At 42.7% G+C, this 17,295-nt stretch overlaps 1 protein-coding gene across 4 annotated transcripts in view; it reads right to left on the reverse strand.

Annotated features, from left to right (window-relative positions):
- Positions 1-15,635, reverse strand: part of GLI3 (GLI family zinc finger 3) — a 318,573-nt gene extending 302,938 nt beyond the window's left edge. For 3 of the 4 annotated variants that reach the window (XM_073550020.1, XM_073550019.1, XM_073550018.1), the window contains exon 1: positions 15,265-15,634. The gene's annotated coding sequence lies outside the window, so the exon portion shown is untranslated. Of the gene's footprint in view, positions 1-15,264 lie in introns of all 4 variants that reach the window. The other variant, XM_073550017.1, reaches the window with a different exon arrangement.
- Between the last annotated feature and the right edge of the window lie 1,660 nt (positions 15,636-17,295).

Consider the following 17,295-nt stretch of genomic DNA (forward strand, 5'->3'; position numbering starts at 1 on the left):
AACATTCGCCCCAGTGACCCATAAAAAGTTACTTAAAGAGGACCTGTCACGAGGTCAGAAGTGCTCAGTTTCACTGTTATTTTATTAAAGCTATGCCCCAGAGTATTCCTTTTTTTTTTTAAATCTGCCAAATGCCTGCAGAAACTTGGGTCTTTTTATTTGGTGCTAATTTTTATGCTCTTTACCAAAGGGTGTAACTAACAGGCTAACTATGCAGAACATCCTAAAGCACTGCCCATTTGGTAAAGGCAATAGAAATTAGCACACAATAAACAGTCCCATATCTTTGGAACCATATGGTGGATTTAAATTAAAAAAAAGAAAAATGGAATACCCAGGACTTTTGTTGGTTGCACTTATAAACCTTTATTATTATTATTTATATTATTATAATGGATTGTTACTACTTTTTAAAAACAAAAAGAAGTACCGTATTTTTCGGACTATAAAGGCCCCGTCACACATAGCGATCTCGCTAGCGAGATCACTGCTGAGTCACAAGTTTTGTGATGCAACAGCGATCTCACCAGCGAGATCGCTGTGTGTGACAGCGATCAGCCCCCCTGCCGGTATCGCTGATCACTCTGGGAAACCTCTTGACTTTTCTTTGGTCGCTGGTCAGCACGCATCGCTGCGTGTGACAGGCGGGAGACCAGAGATCTGCTGGTAACTAACGTACACATCGGGCATCCAAGGGACGCACGTCCCTTAGATACCCGATGTGTACGTTAGTTACCAGCTCCCTGCATCAGCGCGCTGGTAACGAACACAGCAATCGCTGTGCTGATTGCTGGTGAAGCTGTCTGTTTGACAGCTCACTAGCGATCATGTAGCGATTCACCAGCGATCCTGACACGATGATATCGTTGTCGGGATCGCTGGTGAGTCGCTATGTGTGACGGGGCCCTAAGACGCATTTTTCCTAAAAAATTTTGGGGGAAAATGGTGGTGCGTCTTATAGTCGGTATATACTTACAAATACTGTGGCAGCAGCAGAAGTCGGGTGATTCTGCGGCTGTCCCGGGCTAAAGCTGCCGAGCGATGATCACACTCCCTTCCCAGGCTGGTGCGGCTGGTGCAGCAGGTTTGACGATGGTGCTTTGTGGAGCGGGAGGCTCCGCTGGCATTTTGTGAAAGCCCGGAGGCCCCACACATCCATTGCGGCGAAAATGGCCACCGGGGGCGGTGCATGCTCAGATTGATGTGCGGAGCCTCCGGGCTTTCACAAAATGCCGGCGGAGCCCCCCACACCACAGAGCACCACCGCCGAACCTGCTGCACCAGCCTGGGATGGGATTTCCCGGAGGCTACTGCATCGCAGCAATGGATATGTGGGACCTCCGGGCTTTCACAAGGTGCTGGCAGAGCCCTGAGCACCACCGCCGAACCTGCCGCACCAGCCTGGGATGGGATTTCCCAGAGGCCACCGCATCATAGCAATGGATATGCGGGCCTCCGTTTTTCACAAGATGCCGAAAGAGCCCTGAGCACCACCGCCAAACCTGCCGCACCAGCCTGGGATAGGATTTCCCCCCAGAGGCCACCGCACCTGCCGCACCAGCCTATGATGGGAGTCATATCGCTGGACCACCGAACATCTCCTGTGGCCCCTCTCCATCAGTGCTACTGATACCCCCCAGGTAAGCTGAATTTGGACTGTAAGACGGACCCCCATTTGACACATTCATTTTTTTCCCTATTTTCCTTCTGAAAATTTGGGTGCGTCTTACGGTCAGGTGCATCTTATAGTCCGAGGCGTGAATCAAGGTGACATTTTGCATTTTTAATGAAGAGTGAACTGCTTAAAGAAGCAAACATAGAAGCCGATGTTAAATGTAAAGGTACTGTCACACTAAGCGATATCGCTAGCAATATCGCTATAACTTGTGACGTTATAGCGATATTGCTAGCGATATCGCTGTGTGTGATACTTACTCACAACCCGCTCCCCCGCTGGTTATCGCTGATCGCGCGAGAATGTTCAGGACTGTTTCTCGTCGTCAGCTTCCTGCGGCACTTCATGTGGAGAGACGAGCGTGGAGTCGGGCGGGAGGACGCAGGATCGCCTAGTGTGACAGGTAAGTAGCGACCCCCGTCCCCTGCGATGTTGCTGGTGAGATCTGCCTGTGTGGCAGCTCACTAGCAACCACTTAGCGATGTACCAGCGATCCTGACCGCGTCATATCGCTGGTCGGGATCGCTGGTACATCACTAAAGGGCATGTCACACTAAGAGATATCGCTAGCAATATCGCTATAACTTGTGACGTTATAGCGATATTGCTAGCGATATCTCTGTGTCTGATACTTACCTACGACCGGCTCCCCCGCTGGTAATCGCTGATCGCGCGAGAACGTTCAGGACTGTTTCTCGTCGTCAGCTTCCTGCGGCGCTTCCTGCTGTGAAGACGAGCGACGTGTGGAGCCGGGCGGGAGGACGCAGGATCGCCTGGTGTGACAGGTAAGTAGCGATCCCCGTCCCCAGCGATGTCGCTAGTGAGATCTGCCTATGTGGCAGCTCACTAGCGACCACCTAGCGATGTACCAGCGATCCTGACCGCGTCATATCGCTGGTCGGGATCGCTGGTACATCGCTAAGTGTGACAGTACCTTTAGTGTGACAGTACCTTAACACTTGAGAAAATCAAACCCATGCTGTGAAGTGAAAGATAGGTAGGCAGATGACCCATCAGTAAAATTCCCACTAAATCAGCTGTGATCATATATTCGCACTTCACTATATGGTAATTGCTTAAATAATCACAGCTCAGTAAAATGTTAGAACTAAACCTATGAAACATTTGCTATTTAAGCATCTCATATAAGCCATGGAATTGAGTTATAAAATTGATCTCTTACTGACAAAAATATTAGCATTTTTACATTTTTTCAATTACAATATCCAAATATAATCCCATAGTAATAAAACAGTTTCTTGAGATTTTTTCAATTTGTATGTACAGATCTACTTATCTCATATGTACATGGCATAAGAAATCAGACCATTGTAAGTGCCATTGAATCTGACCAGTCATGGAGAATAATTTTGTCAATATTCAGCTTTGCTCAATAAGCGTCCCTCAGTGGCAATCACTATTCCTGGTAATTTTTAGAAATACATCTATCCATCAATTCATGGTAATCAATATCATCGCTCCACACACAGAGGAACACATTTACATATACTTGTGTTCATTAAAAGAAAAGCCGGATCAGCTCGCAGTACTAGTACACCGTCATTAGAGGCTCTTCCCAGACACTTCTTCATTACCAGTCTTACTGAATACAATTATCTTACCAACCATTATACACCATTCCCACCAGGCTTCTAGGTAGTAGTTATTCATGTTTGTGTGACCGACCTCAAATATTACCCATTATGAAGCTTCATCCCAAAAATTACATAAAACCAACTAAAAGACCCCCCAAATTTCCAGTTTGAGTCCCATTCTTTATGGGACACGATGCCACCTAGCTGCCGTGTGAGATCACATAAATAGATGAGTGGTGCCTCAGTACCTTTTTCCATCAGCTAGCTTACCATTATTACAACATCCATCTAATTAACACCCTAATTAAAATGGATCTGGCAGCAACAGATTGTTTTTAAGCATATGTGAGAAAAGTTTCAGTTAATCAGAGTAGGATTATGTTCTATGAATCCCAGTGGCAAAGAATACTATATACTACTATCACTATATCGGATGAAGGAAATGAGGTTACAAGATATTAGCAATCTTCATAAAAACCCATCTTTAGCTCTGAGCCTCACACCGTTGAGAAATCTACCAGCACAATGCCATTTTAAATGTCTGAAATGTAATCAGAAAATACAGATTGGAGTAACCAAATGAATCCGACTCGTCCTCTGATTTAATCCTTATACAGTGGATTGAGAAAGTATTCATCTCCCCCTTGGCATTTTTTGTGTTTTGTTACCTCACAAACTGGAATTTCACTCAGTTTTTTGAGGGTTTACATCAGTTCATGAAAATAACATACCTACAATTGTGAACATTTAGTTTTCTTTTTATTGTGAAGCAAATAACAAATAGGCCAAAGTAACTGAAAACTTCATTCTGCATAACTATTCACCCCCTAAAGTCAGTACTTTGTAGAGCCTCCCTTTGCGTCAACTACAGCTCCAAGTCGCTTTGAATAAGTCTCTTTGAGCTTTCCACATCTTGCCAAGTTCAATGGTGGTCTCGTTTGACTACAGCATCTTTCTCCCACGTCTTTTGGTAAACTCAAAACAAGCATAATAAGTTTTGTAAGTAAAGTCTTTTTTGCTGTTCACTCTTCCATAAAGACCACCACTATGGAGTGTATGGCTTATTGTGGTTGTATGGACAGATACTCCAGTCTCTGCTTGGGAACTCTGCAACTCCTTCAGGAGTTATCTTTGGTCTCTGTGTTGCCTAATTAATGCCCTCCTTGCCCAGGCTGATAGTTTTGGTGGGCAGCCCTCTCTGGGCAGGGATGTTGTGACACCATGTTCCATTTGATGATAATGGATTTGATGGTGTACCGGGGATCATCACATCAGATATTGGGATATATTGTTTATAACCAAACCCTGACTTGTACTTCTCAACAACTTTGTCCCTGACTTGCTTGGATAAATCTGTGGTCTTCATGGTGTTGTTTGGTTAGTGGTGCCTCTTGCTTAATGAAGAGGAAAAATCCAGCGTAGAAGCAGGCAAGTAAAATGTCCAGTTTTATTGAAGAAATAAATGACATCCATAAACACATGGTAAGTGCGGTTCAGGTCACAGTGGATACAACCGACGTGTTTCAGCTCCGATGAGCCTTATTTATGGTTGTTTAGACTCATCAGAGCTGAAACAGCTCATCAGAGTTGACTCTCCTTTTCCCTTCTCCACTGGTTTCCTCTTGCTTAATGGTGTTGCAGCCTCTGTGGTCTATCAGAGAAGGTGTGTATATACTGACAGCCATGTGTACCCTTACCTATCGCTCCCTCCATTCTCTTCCAGGGTTTCTCTGATCCGTCTCTGGCGAATAGTAACCTGTCAGAATTCTCCAGTGTCAGCTGGAGCCCGTTGGCAGTCACTTTTAAATGCAAATCTGATAGCCTCGTCCTGGCTCTCATAGACTTGCATTGAGCTCTTCTGACGTATCTTTTGACTTCTGACCAGTCAGAAGTTACGGGCACAAGATGGCGCCGCGGGAAGGGAAAGGCGTCTGTAAAAGGTGAAGACACCGGAATGTGAGTATAAGACCAGGGGCTGGGGACTTACATTTAATGCACCACTCCAGCGCTGGAAAAACAAACAAACACTGAAGTGGTGCTTTAAATGTCCCATGTTGTCTAAAAAAAGGAAATAATGCCCATCTTCTGATATCTGCTCACTAGTGATGAGTATACTCGTTACTCGAGATTTCCTGAGTATTTGGATGTGCTTGGAGATTTAGTTTCTGTTGCCGCAGCTTCATGATTTGCTGCTGCTGGCCAGCCTGCATACATTTGGGGGTTGCCTGTTTGTTAGGAAATCCCCACATGTGTTCAGGCTGTCTAGCAGCATCAAAACATGCAGCTACGGCGACAGAAACTAAATCTCCGAGCACATCCAAATACTCGGAGATCACCTGAGCATTCTCAGGAAATCTCGAGTAACAAGTATACTAGCTCATCACTACTGCTCACCCTACCCCTGCCGGCCTCCAGTACCTCATCCTGTATTTGACACAACAGAAATCGCTGCTCAACCTTTAAAAAGGATTTGGGGAAGCTAGAATCAGCTCAAAGGCAGACAACTAGATTATTACATGGGATGGAAGGTTTCTCCTATGAGAGGTTAGAAAAGCTGACCTTCTTTACCTTAGAGAAAAGATGCCTAAGAGCTCTCATTTATATGTATAAATACATGTGTGGTCAGTACAAAGGACTGGTACATGACTTATTTCTTCCAAAGGCCATACTTCCAAAGGACCAGGGAGCAACCATCACGTATGGAGGAAATGTGATTCCGGCAGCTAAATAGGAAAGGGTTCTACAGTTAGAGCAGTCAGACGGTGGAATGCCCGACCACAAGAACTAGTAATGGCAGACACTATAGCAGCAAAAAGGGCTAGATGCTTTTCTCACAACAAATAGCATTGTAGGATATAAATAATCTAGTGATAGAAAATGTATAACTGTTGGCGATAACGACCTCATAATTGGCAGAGTGGCCATCTCTGCCATTTCCGCTATGTCGAGAAAGAGACAAAAAGAGGAGACAATCACAGATTGGGAAAGTGTCTAACCTGGACCGGCAGGGGATCGCTGAAGATGAGTAATGAATCTTCTCATTCTGAGGCATTTGTGCAACAATGTATAAAGTATGCTGCCCCTGTTTAGGGAATATAGTACAAGTAAGGAATTATCATACATCTGTGGCACAACAGCTGAGATCCAGGCAATGTAAGTAGGCAATGGGGGAAAGCACTACACATGCAGTAACAACATATTTTCTGAATGATTGTATGTATGATGGCATGAGCGTCACATTCCACAATCAGTAAATCATCCTCCATCTTTACATAGCTCGGCTCCGACCAATGATTTCACTTTGTCTTGGAACAAAACATTCAAATTCAAACAGTTTAGTTTCCAAGGGCTTGTCCTTATGAAGTCGCAGAATTTGGCTCACGAATCAGGCCAGTGCGTAAGCCTCGTTGGAATGAAATGCACAGTGGGTGTGAGAAAAACATTTAATAAATAGCACACAGTCCCTATTAGATGATTTAGTTTTTACGTAGGTAGGAAACATTTTTATCACTTTTATAAAATCTTTAAACTAAATTGCTGTCAACATTTCATGTGCCCCTAACATAAAAGTCTGTAAATGTCGGTGCTGTGTCGCTATTATCAGTATTCTGTAATATATAACTCTGTTACACTGGCAAACATTGTACAACTTACTTTATTAACTTTTATGACAAAAAGACGAGAAGACAGAAATGATCTGAGGCTAAACACCTCTGGTGGCAGCTTATCTCCCGTAAGAAAAAAAAGAAATGGACATGTGGAGATTTAAGATGCCCCAGCCTTTTTCCTCTAATATCACTGTTGGGGAAAAGACAGGACACCTAAGTGGAGATTTGAAGGTCAGCTGATGAATCATCAGGTTTGGCCAAAATTAGTTTACAGTCTATGGACAATCTTACACTAAGGCCGGAATCACACTAAACGTATGGCAAATCGGCCCAAGTCTCCCTGCCGAGAGTCGCACAAGTGTTTTCCATATGGTCATCCGTGTGTAATGCGCTTGCAATGTGATGATGTGATTTTCTCACACCTATGTATCTGTATGGCATCTGTATGACATACGCATGGCTTTACATTTCTCAATGATTTTCTCCATTGAAGTAAATGGCTCAATGTGCTGAAATAAGGAAAATGTGTATTTGTCGCAAGCTATACGGATGGTCCGTGTGGGGTCCGAGTTTTTCTCACACCCAGAGGCTTGCATTGGCGAGTCTCGGACGATCGATATACGCCTATAATCGCAGCACGCTGCAATTTTACACGCATGTCGAATACGCCAGAGAAAAAATACAATGATGTGAGCTGCCCCATAGATTAAGCTGGTCCGAGTGCTTCTCGCATAGCACTCGCCTGTATTCTATGGTAGTGTGCCGCCTTCCTAAATCCCCCAAACAAGTTAGACTAATGTTGTCCAACCTCGCCGATATCCATGGTTTGGCCTGACAGCCATCTATTGTGCATAACAGCCTTAAAGGCGTTTTCCCATGAACAAAGTTCATTTTAATCAACAGATCTTGGAATAATAATAATTTCCACAATAGGATGTGTGAAAATAAAATGTTCCTGTGCTGAGATAATCTTATAAATTTGCCTGTGCTGTGTCTGACCATACAGGAACATGGTCTTGTCATACCACAGCTCCGGGGCAGGGGAGGACGTACAGGAGTATACAGACATTACAGCAGGGGATCACAAATAATTCCTTCTTTGAGGTTAAACATTTTTTTAAAAAACAGGCAGAGTAATGTTTTACCTCAAAAAAGAATCAGCTGTGATTCCATGCTGTCCTGTCTGTATACTCTCTTTTGTTTCCTCTCTGCCCAGGAGCTGTGCTGTGATCAGACCATGTTCCTGTACGGTCAGACACAGCCATTACACAGTACACAGCAGGGGCACATTTATAATATTATCTCAGCAAAGGAACATTTTTTTTAAACACATCCAATTGTGGAAATTATTATTATTCCAAGATGTATTCATTAAAAATCAATTTTAAAATTAACTTTGTTTGTGGGGAAAAGCCCTTTAAGGCTAAGGTGACCCTTGAGTTTCTGCTACAGATTTGTCATGGACGGATTTGCCCTTTCAGTGGGGTGAACGCACATGTCGATAACTTCCTGCACAGAATTTACTTTAACTATTAACATGACACCTATTATTTTTCCATTATGTGAATTTCAAATTGCACTAAACACAGCACAGATTTCCCATATAAAACAATAGGATCCAGATTTCACTCAGATTCTGAAGTGGAATATGTACCGATATCCGCATGAAAATTCTGTCGCTTGAAAATACTCTTTATGTATAAGCAGATTGTAGGGTGCGTCGAACATTATAAGCTTTGCTATGGTAAGTGAAACATCATTATTGTGCTACTAGTACTTTTGAGACAAGCAAATTAATTAAGACTAACCCCCAACAAAATGAAATATCTAAAATACACCTTTGGCAAACCGGGGTCGATCTGAGTAATCAGGTAGCCAATAAGTCTAGATATTTGTGACCAATGCACCAATTTCGTGAAATTGACCAAGCTACAATAGGAGACACAGAGCTTGTTATCCAACTTCTATTGCTTTCTAGTGAATATGGCTGTGTCTAATGTTGGTCTGATTTGCCTTTAAAGTACGAAAACAATAAGTACAAAATACTACCAGTGGCTTTTCAGCTATGCTGGACTTTATTACCAAAACAGAGAATGGAAATGACACCCGCATGTACAGACAGTGAAGTAGCGGTAAATGGCCGTTCATACTTTCAGTGCATAAAGTATCCCCTATCTGTGCACTCTTATCCAAATTATGTCATTTATACACATTAGTGGTTGAAAACTGTCAAACGTGTTAGGCCATATGTTTTCTAAGTTACCTCCACTCCTCGTAACACATCCAGAGGAGCCAAACAAGGATGTAATCCACATGATAACAAATTATCTGTTTCTTGAAATACAGAACACGTTACATAAGATGCTCGGGCACATTTTACATAGGAGAAAACGAAAAGCAGTTCCATAGCCGTCCACTCTAGATTAACTCCTTCTGTATCAATTCTAGGACGTGTATTGCACTAGACACTAGACAAGTGGTATTGCAAACTTATAATCAAATATTCAATCGTGTTGAATTATTTTAAGGAGTTTTAATATTACTACCACAATGCCTGACTTGGTGCATGTGATAAACATGAAAGGGCTCTTGAAGTTATAGGGAGCAGCTAAATAGAAAAAAAGGATTAAGTTGAGTGATAATGTGGGGAGGGAACTTACCTAGGACCCAGTTAGGCGGAAATAACAGCAATAATTCTACAAGTCGGTACAGTACGCTTTCAAAGTCATGCTGGTGTGAAGTAGCACAGGGCTGGACTGCCTGAGGGCAGTACTAATACAGAGATGACTAATGACTAGGCCTCACAGACAATGAATTTGGGGGTTGAAAACTAACAGGAACCTTGCACTACCTTGACAAATGGACTTTCACATTTCCATTCATTAAATAACCTTTGAGCACAATATTGGCCTGGGTCTCGTGGGTAATGAGCTGACACATGTTATTGTTTAGAAATAGGATATGACTTTTTTTCTCGCGTCTAATTAATGGGCTCACACCACATTTATAAGAGGAGGGGCTGCCATGTCAAGCACCAGCATGATTATCCTGTGATTAGACAAGGGGGCAGATTTACTAAGATAATTTACTTGAGGGTGATTAAGAGGCTTCCGCTCTTTTTCGCGGGATAGGAGTAAATCAACTTAGTCGCATTTACTAGAATTATTGATGCTTAGAGAGCTGTAGTGGATTTTCTATAGTTGTATTTTAGGCATACACAGCAGTACCATGCCAATAGCGTTTACATGACGGAAAAATGTATGGAGAAGATCTCAGATCTCCTAGAATACATACAATGTGATTAATTAACAATAACCTCCCAAAAAAAAAATTCACACGATGATGCTAGATTATATTGTCAGCCATGTAAAACTCAACATACTGAAGGCAAATGCTTCCTCCTATGCTAGGAAGGCTTATTCAGCATGACATTCTAAAAATCTGGTTCTCCTCTGATATACTGACCTGAAGCAGTCATACTGAATGTGATTAACTTACTAACTTTGATCCGTCTATACAATGCCTTCCAATGATACTCCAAGGAAAAGGCAAAGGAGGGCAAACAGCTGAATGAATGAACAAACGTGTAGATTTTCTATCTAAATGCATTCGTTTTAACCCGGCAACCCTGTTCTTTTATCAAACCGGAGTACATAATATTCGCTGTATTACTAAGCGTCAGCAATAACACCAACATACATCCACATGTGGCTCTGTTCACACTTGCCTTCTGTGTCAAGTTTTCCGTTATTTTTGACAGGCACAGAGTATTCTGCTGCGGTATCTTGTTGAAGTCTGACAGATACTGTTATTAGCATCCGGATTTGTCTGGACCTGTTTGATAATAGATCTGGCATAGCTATCATAACTTGAGGCTAAACAGAAGTCGCAACACCAGTGTGAACTGAGCCTAATGGATTTCACTTTCATAAATGTAAAAGTTTTTTGATAGTTAAAGAATATTGGGAACTCTTTTCTACTGCTTCTTCTACCGCGAGACATTTTCTCCCCTTTCCCAAAAACTAAAATGTATCTGCAAATGACTAAACTCCAGTAGATTATAATGCTAAAGTGTAAATTTAATGTCACAGCTTCGTATGATTCACTGTAATCAGCTCCAGGACTGCTATATTCCCTAGATACATGGAAAAAACAAAGGGATTCCGGAGGCTGAAGAAATGACCTATACTATAACGTTGTGATATCTCCTCTTGGGGGCCCTTTAATTTTTAAACTGATAGTAACACTAATCATATGTGAACAAGAGCACATGGGGCGGCGAAGTTCCGCTACAAACTTGTAATAGAGGCATCAAATCCATCAAGGCTTTGTGTTTTATGTTTGCCTTTGCATAATAAGACATCCCATTTGAACACTTCTACTTTGTCAGGTCCCTCTGTCAGGGGCGATCCGTCTGAAATTAACAGAGGCCACTTACTGCAGACATCACTGCCTATAGCAGCTTCGGTAAGGGATCTTAAAGTCGGAAGCTTAGTGGGCTCATAAAACTGTTGTTGGGGCCAGGAACACATAGCATATTTAATCTGCAAACTGTGCGAGTCTACAATGATTTCACCGAGATCTAAGGCATGCCCTCAAGGTTTTCAGGGACTTGGGATTAGGGAGTTGATAAGAACCTCAGCTGCCCACAGACATGCTATTTCTTCTGCACTTAAACACAAATGCATGGAGACATTTGACTGCTGCTTAGCATTGCCGCTCAGGCTATATAAAAGCTTTGCAAGCTCCTTTTGCTGTCAATATATCAAAGTTAGACGCAGGAAAAGAAGAAAGGGGGGGAGGAATCATCAAAGTGTGAAATTTCATTGAAAGTCCTTGCTTGGCTACATAACACTTTTTTTTCCCTTCCTTAGACCCAATTCAAATACCTGGAGAAAGTTGAGAGATGATAGGACTGTTGGAAGTATTTGGAAAGTTTATATTGGGCACCCTGTTGGTTTATGCTTTTCCCTCCTTGCCTATTGTATATAGGTTTAGAGCACAGCAAGCTCATTCTCATGCATGGAGGGTAAAGGGTATTGTTGTGTTGCTTTCTTTCACATTTCAGAGCCTTAATGGGCATGAGGAAGTGTTAAGGCTCTTGGGTGATGTCTTGTGGGCCTTGACAGCAGGGGGGATGAGTCGGCAAAAGGACCTCTCCGCCTGATTAACCTCTTTAGTGCTGCAGGGGTTCCAAAAACATTGAAGTTTCTCTTTGCGTTCAACATGCAACCTGATTAAACCCAACTGTACCTCAAGTCCCCGCAAACACACGACTTCGTCTGCTTTAAACATGGCCTGGGATTAGCCATCCTGTCATGTATACAACACTGTAGTATAAGAGGGAGGTTGACAGTCCAAAGAATGGACAAGTTTAACCCCTCTGCTGCTGAACAGGACATCATCAGCTCCACATGTCAATACGGAGAGGGTGCAGTTGTCGTTCTCTACTTAATCCGGATTTAAAAGACATCTCTCCCAAACATTTCACAAGTTTGGTGGAGTTTAATAGCAAAACTACACGAAAAATGTACAGCAGCACAAACCAAAAAACATAAAGATATTTTTTTTTTCACCACTTAACTACTGCTTGACCCCTCACCAACATGCATGGAAAGTGCCAATAAAATCAGAAAGAGGCCAGACCACGAAAGTTACCGACCGCACAGAACACATGTTTCTTTATAAAAAATTACATTGTGTCCTGCCTGTTATTAGGTTTATAGCTTCCCATGTGACTGGAGCGTAACGGAAATCTATTACGAAGACTGAAATAAGAGACTTCGGCCCATTTTGTTTTACTTTTATGTAAACATTTTAAAATGGTAGAGTGTGAAAGAAAACAATAAACACAAAACAGAAATACTCATCTAAAAAGACCAATATTTTCTGTAATGTTTACACTGTCCTATAGTTCCAGCTGTTGCTTTTCCATAATATATCAATTAAACATTATAGAACCTAATAATTCATTATTAAACTACTTATTTAAAATGAAAATAAATAGATAACAGTGATGATATTATCCAATAGTTGTCTCTGCCAGATACCAGTCAATGTTTGACATATACCGTAACCATACCACGCAGAGGGCAGCCTTTTATTATTAAATTTTTAAAAAATGGGGGTTTTTTTAGTTTTTTAGGGGCATTTTTTTGGAAACGTTTTCGTGGTTTTCAGAATATCCATCGCCTCCAGTAAAATAATCTGGACAACTCTCATTTAGAAATCGAAAGGCCGCTGTTAATTTCTAATAAAGCACCTAACTGAAATAATTACAGAATCAATCAAAGCGGCACGTTTCTGAATTATAAAGCAATTATGTTAAGAAAATCTGGAAATGAGAATTGTGTGTTTGTGGATTGTTGTTTTGCTGTTTTATTATTTTTAATACCCAATTATTCATGTCCAGATAGGCAATTTTCCCATTTCAAGACTGACTATAGAGAGGAACCATTAGAAAACTATGTCCTCTTTAACATGTTTTTCATTTTTTAACCTTTTAGGGCACAACTGCTGGAATGAGCTTCTTATGAATAGGTATAGGCGGTAAGAAAATTTTTAATGACATCTTATCCCAAAAGTTATTGTTACTATCTCAGTACATGTTTCCTCATAGGCCATTGTTACATACACTTACGATGTGTCATACTTGGGTTTAACGCATAACTTAGATTCCTAAGGTCTGGAAAACAAAGCTGCATGCAGTAACATTGCAAAAGATTTATTTTATTTTTTTTAAAGATATGACTCAATTAGGTTTATCTGGTCCGGATTCACTAATCCTACGCTCCCACCGTAATGCTGGTCCTCCCCTGACAAAAGCTGCTAAACTTCATGCCTCTTGTGTGAACTTTTTAGTCTCTCCATGTTGAACTGCATTTGTTCCCCTCTGAAGTCTGAAAAGAGCATGTTAGTAAACAAAGTAAGTACATACGCCACCAAAAAAAACCTCAGCATCCGCTCCCACTCCTTTTCTGCCTCTCACAGCTATTTATTTAAAAGGTGTAGATCAGTTAATCCAGTCTGGTTTGTGGTGTTCGGTCTATTTACTTTACCTCTTCTCTTCCCTTTCTCTCTGGTCCTGGAGAAAGTGAGTGTCTGGCATGATTCACTTTGACCAGAGTCCTTGTTTGCCCCTTCTGCATAGAATCTGGCCCTCCAGCCACAGAATTAAACTATTCTGAATGGGACAATGTGCAATTTTTAGAATAGTAAAACCGCAACAGTGGAAAATATACATACGGTACATTTTAGTGGAACAAAATTCTACACACTTTGGGAAACCAAACATAGCAAGATCTTAATGTATCTTGAAAGTTGAAACTACTTGTACTTATCTAATTTATATATATATATATATATGCTCCATATATACACGTATATGTGTATACACACATATATATATATATATATATACTCAATTCCTTGCCATGACCGCTGCACTTGAGCAACTTAATGCAGCCCTGATCTGTAAAGTAAGAACTTATAACTCAAGTTTCAAAGTTCTTTGTGTTCACTTTCAATCACGTCAACCATCCAGCTGGAATCTGGACTAATATTATACCAAGAATTGAGAGCCCCCAGCTCGGAGCAGCGATGCATGTGCGCCCCCCCCTCTGCGTCCAGATGTGAGAGCACTGTGTTACAGATACAAAGTTACAGCCAGTGTAAGAAGGCTGGCATGAGGCTCAACTTTAGGACTCGGGACAATTTGAACCTCAGCCAAGAAATGCAGTGTGGAAGTTTAAGCTCAGCACTGTCCAAAGAAAAAAAGGGGGCGAGGAACTATACAATGTTCTTCAAAATGATATCTTCGCGCCCTGAGTCCTGTCTCACAATTCTCAATCACCAATGAAGGTAAACATACAATATTATATATTTCTCTACATGATGTATAGGTGGATCCGCATGCAAGCCATGGCTCAGCCTTATAAAGTTCTACAACCACACTACTGGGAGTCATCAATGGGATGACAGACAGGAAGTCCCCCCAAACAATATCTGCCCCCCATGGTTAGTACTGTATCAAGAAACCAACCCACATGGGTGTAATTGTTCGGAGCAGCTCCTCTCTGCTCCCAGAAACTCCTCAAAGTTTAGGAACTTCCTACAACTTCTCACCAAGACAAAGTGAGCAACTTGTGGCAGGTCCAAGGATCCCATATCTCTCCCCTCCTTTCCTTCCTTCTAAAACAAAGACCCCCACAGTCACACACACCTTCCTCCTCCCTGCCTGTGGCATGGGGCTGTGTGGAGCAGAGGGTAGGAGCCCCTCACCGAGCGCCTCTCCTTCTCCTCAGTGTGAGGGTGAGGTGCTCCTCTCCTGGGCTGCTCCCTGGTCTCACCGTGTGCATGCTGGCCAGCACATGCAGGGCATACTCACATGTGGGGGCTCCAAGTTTGTGTGCGGGGCTCGCCGCCTCTCACACTGGCATTTTCCTCCTTCTTCCTCCCCGTCCTCCTCTTCTTCTTTCCCTCCTCCTGCTGGTGTCCAAGTTTTACAGATGTTGCCTCTTCTCTCCCAACTTGTCCAGCAGTTGCACCGCAGCCGGCGCTGCTCTCACACACTGTGCGCTGGGGATCGTCACAAGGCTTTGCACTAGTACTTTGTGGGATTTAGGACATTTCCCCCCCTCTTCATTTATTTCCCCCCCTCCATCTCCTCAATAAATGAATCCAGCGGAGGAGATACAGGAGGGAGTGGCATAAGTTGGAGAAGACAGAGCGGAGAGAGTGACTGCCACGGCTCGGAGCAGGGGGGGAGACACACACGTGTGGTACCACCCCTCTCCTCCCGGGCATTCCAGCTCCCACTCAGTGTTCAACCTCTGAGAGGACCCTCCCACCGCAGCCAGGCGGGGAGGGATGAAGTGGGAAGGAGGGAAAGCACAGAAACAGCGAGCTGCTGGCGGCCACAGCACGGGAGCGGCGGCTCTCCCTGTTCTCTCTGCCAGCCGGGCACACAGGGGTTAAAACAGCGAGGGGGTCCCCAAAAGCTGTCATTTTTAACCCTTTCTGGCTGCAAGCTATTTTCATTTTTGCACCTTTTTTTTCCTAGTCTTCAATCGCTGTAGGGTGAATTGTAGATATAATGCAATATGGGGGGGGAAATACGTGTGCGGCGAACCAGTGAAAACCCCCCCCAAAATGTACAGTGTTCGGCGCGCAATAAAAAGGATTCCTCGGGTCAGTACGGTCGCAGAGATATCAAGCTTGGATGGGATTTTTTATTTTAATATTTGAACGGTTAAAAAAAATCCGAAATTTGTAGGAAAGTATTACTTTGTGTCGCCATTTTTGCTGTTTCCTAGTGATTGGGTTATTTTCGCGTGATGAGCTGTACTTCCCAGGGGTAACCTGGGTTATGTTGTGGCGCAGACGATGTTTTGATATTTGTCAGAGATGAGGATTTGCCGAGCGAAAATTACCAATTCTGGGACTCTGATTTTATTCTCTTTTCAATGTTTGTAATATTGGCTACATCATTGTATGTGTTGGTAGATGGCACTTTTGCGGATGTGGCGATAGTGAATATCTTTAGTTCTTTCATTTTTTGTTTTGAACTAGGTGAAAGGAGTGATTTAGATTTGTATGTTTCGATTTTTGACATTTTATTAAACTGTACTTTTTTAATATTTTTTTCTTTCCAGCGTCAAGAATTGAAGTGGATATTGAATTTATCCACTATCTAGCAACTAGATTGACTTCAAAGGAGCAGAAAGTTGGGCCTTCAACAAACCCATGACTGCCAAGACAACCCATCATTGGGCCATAAGTGCTAGAATCAGCACATGACTGGAATCATGCCACTGCCACTCAAACCCCACCAGCCCACTTACTATAACACTCCTCCCACACCCGATCAGTGGATTTTGCTATACTTTGTCGTGCCCTTCAAGACTCCTCTTAAAGTGCATTATTTGAAGAGCCATGTGTGAATGCCGCCGCAGCGCGCATGATTGACCGCTTATTTAGAGCGCCGGTTCTCGGGATCGGGATCATGGGGGTTCTAGCGGTCGGACCCCAGCGACTACATAGGTCTCAGGTTAGGGGATTACTTGGAATCCATTTAAATGGGTTTTCCAATATATACACCATATTTTTAAGACTATAAGACGCACCTAAGTTTTAGAGTAGGAAATTAGGGGGAAAAAAAACTGAAGCAAAAAATGTGGTCAATTCTGTACTTAATATCCCCTTTCCTGGCAAATATGGTCCCCTCATCCCCATCCTGATACACATGGCCCCTCATCCCTATCCTGATATGCATGGCCCTCATCCCCATCATGGTATGCATAGCCTCCTCATCCCTATCCTGGCAGGAATGATCGCCCTCATCCCTATACTGTTATGCAGGGTCCCCATCTCGTCCTTTTATGCATGGCCCCATCCGTATCCTGGTATGCAGGGCCCC

This window comes from Dendrobates tinctorius, unplaced genomic scaffold, assembly GCF_039654945.1.
Source record: "Dendrobates tinctorius isolate UK_male_01 unplaced genomic scaffold, ASM3965494v1 ptg000162l, whole genome shotgun sequence".
Lineage (NCBI taxonomy): Eukaryota > Metazoa > Chordata > Amphibia > Anura > Dendrobatidae > Dendrobates > Dendrobates tinctorius.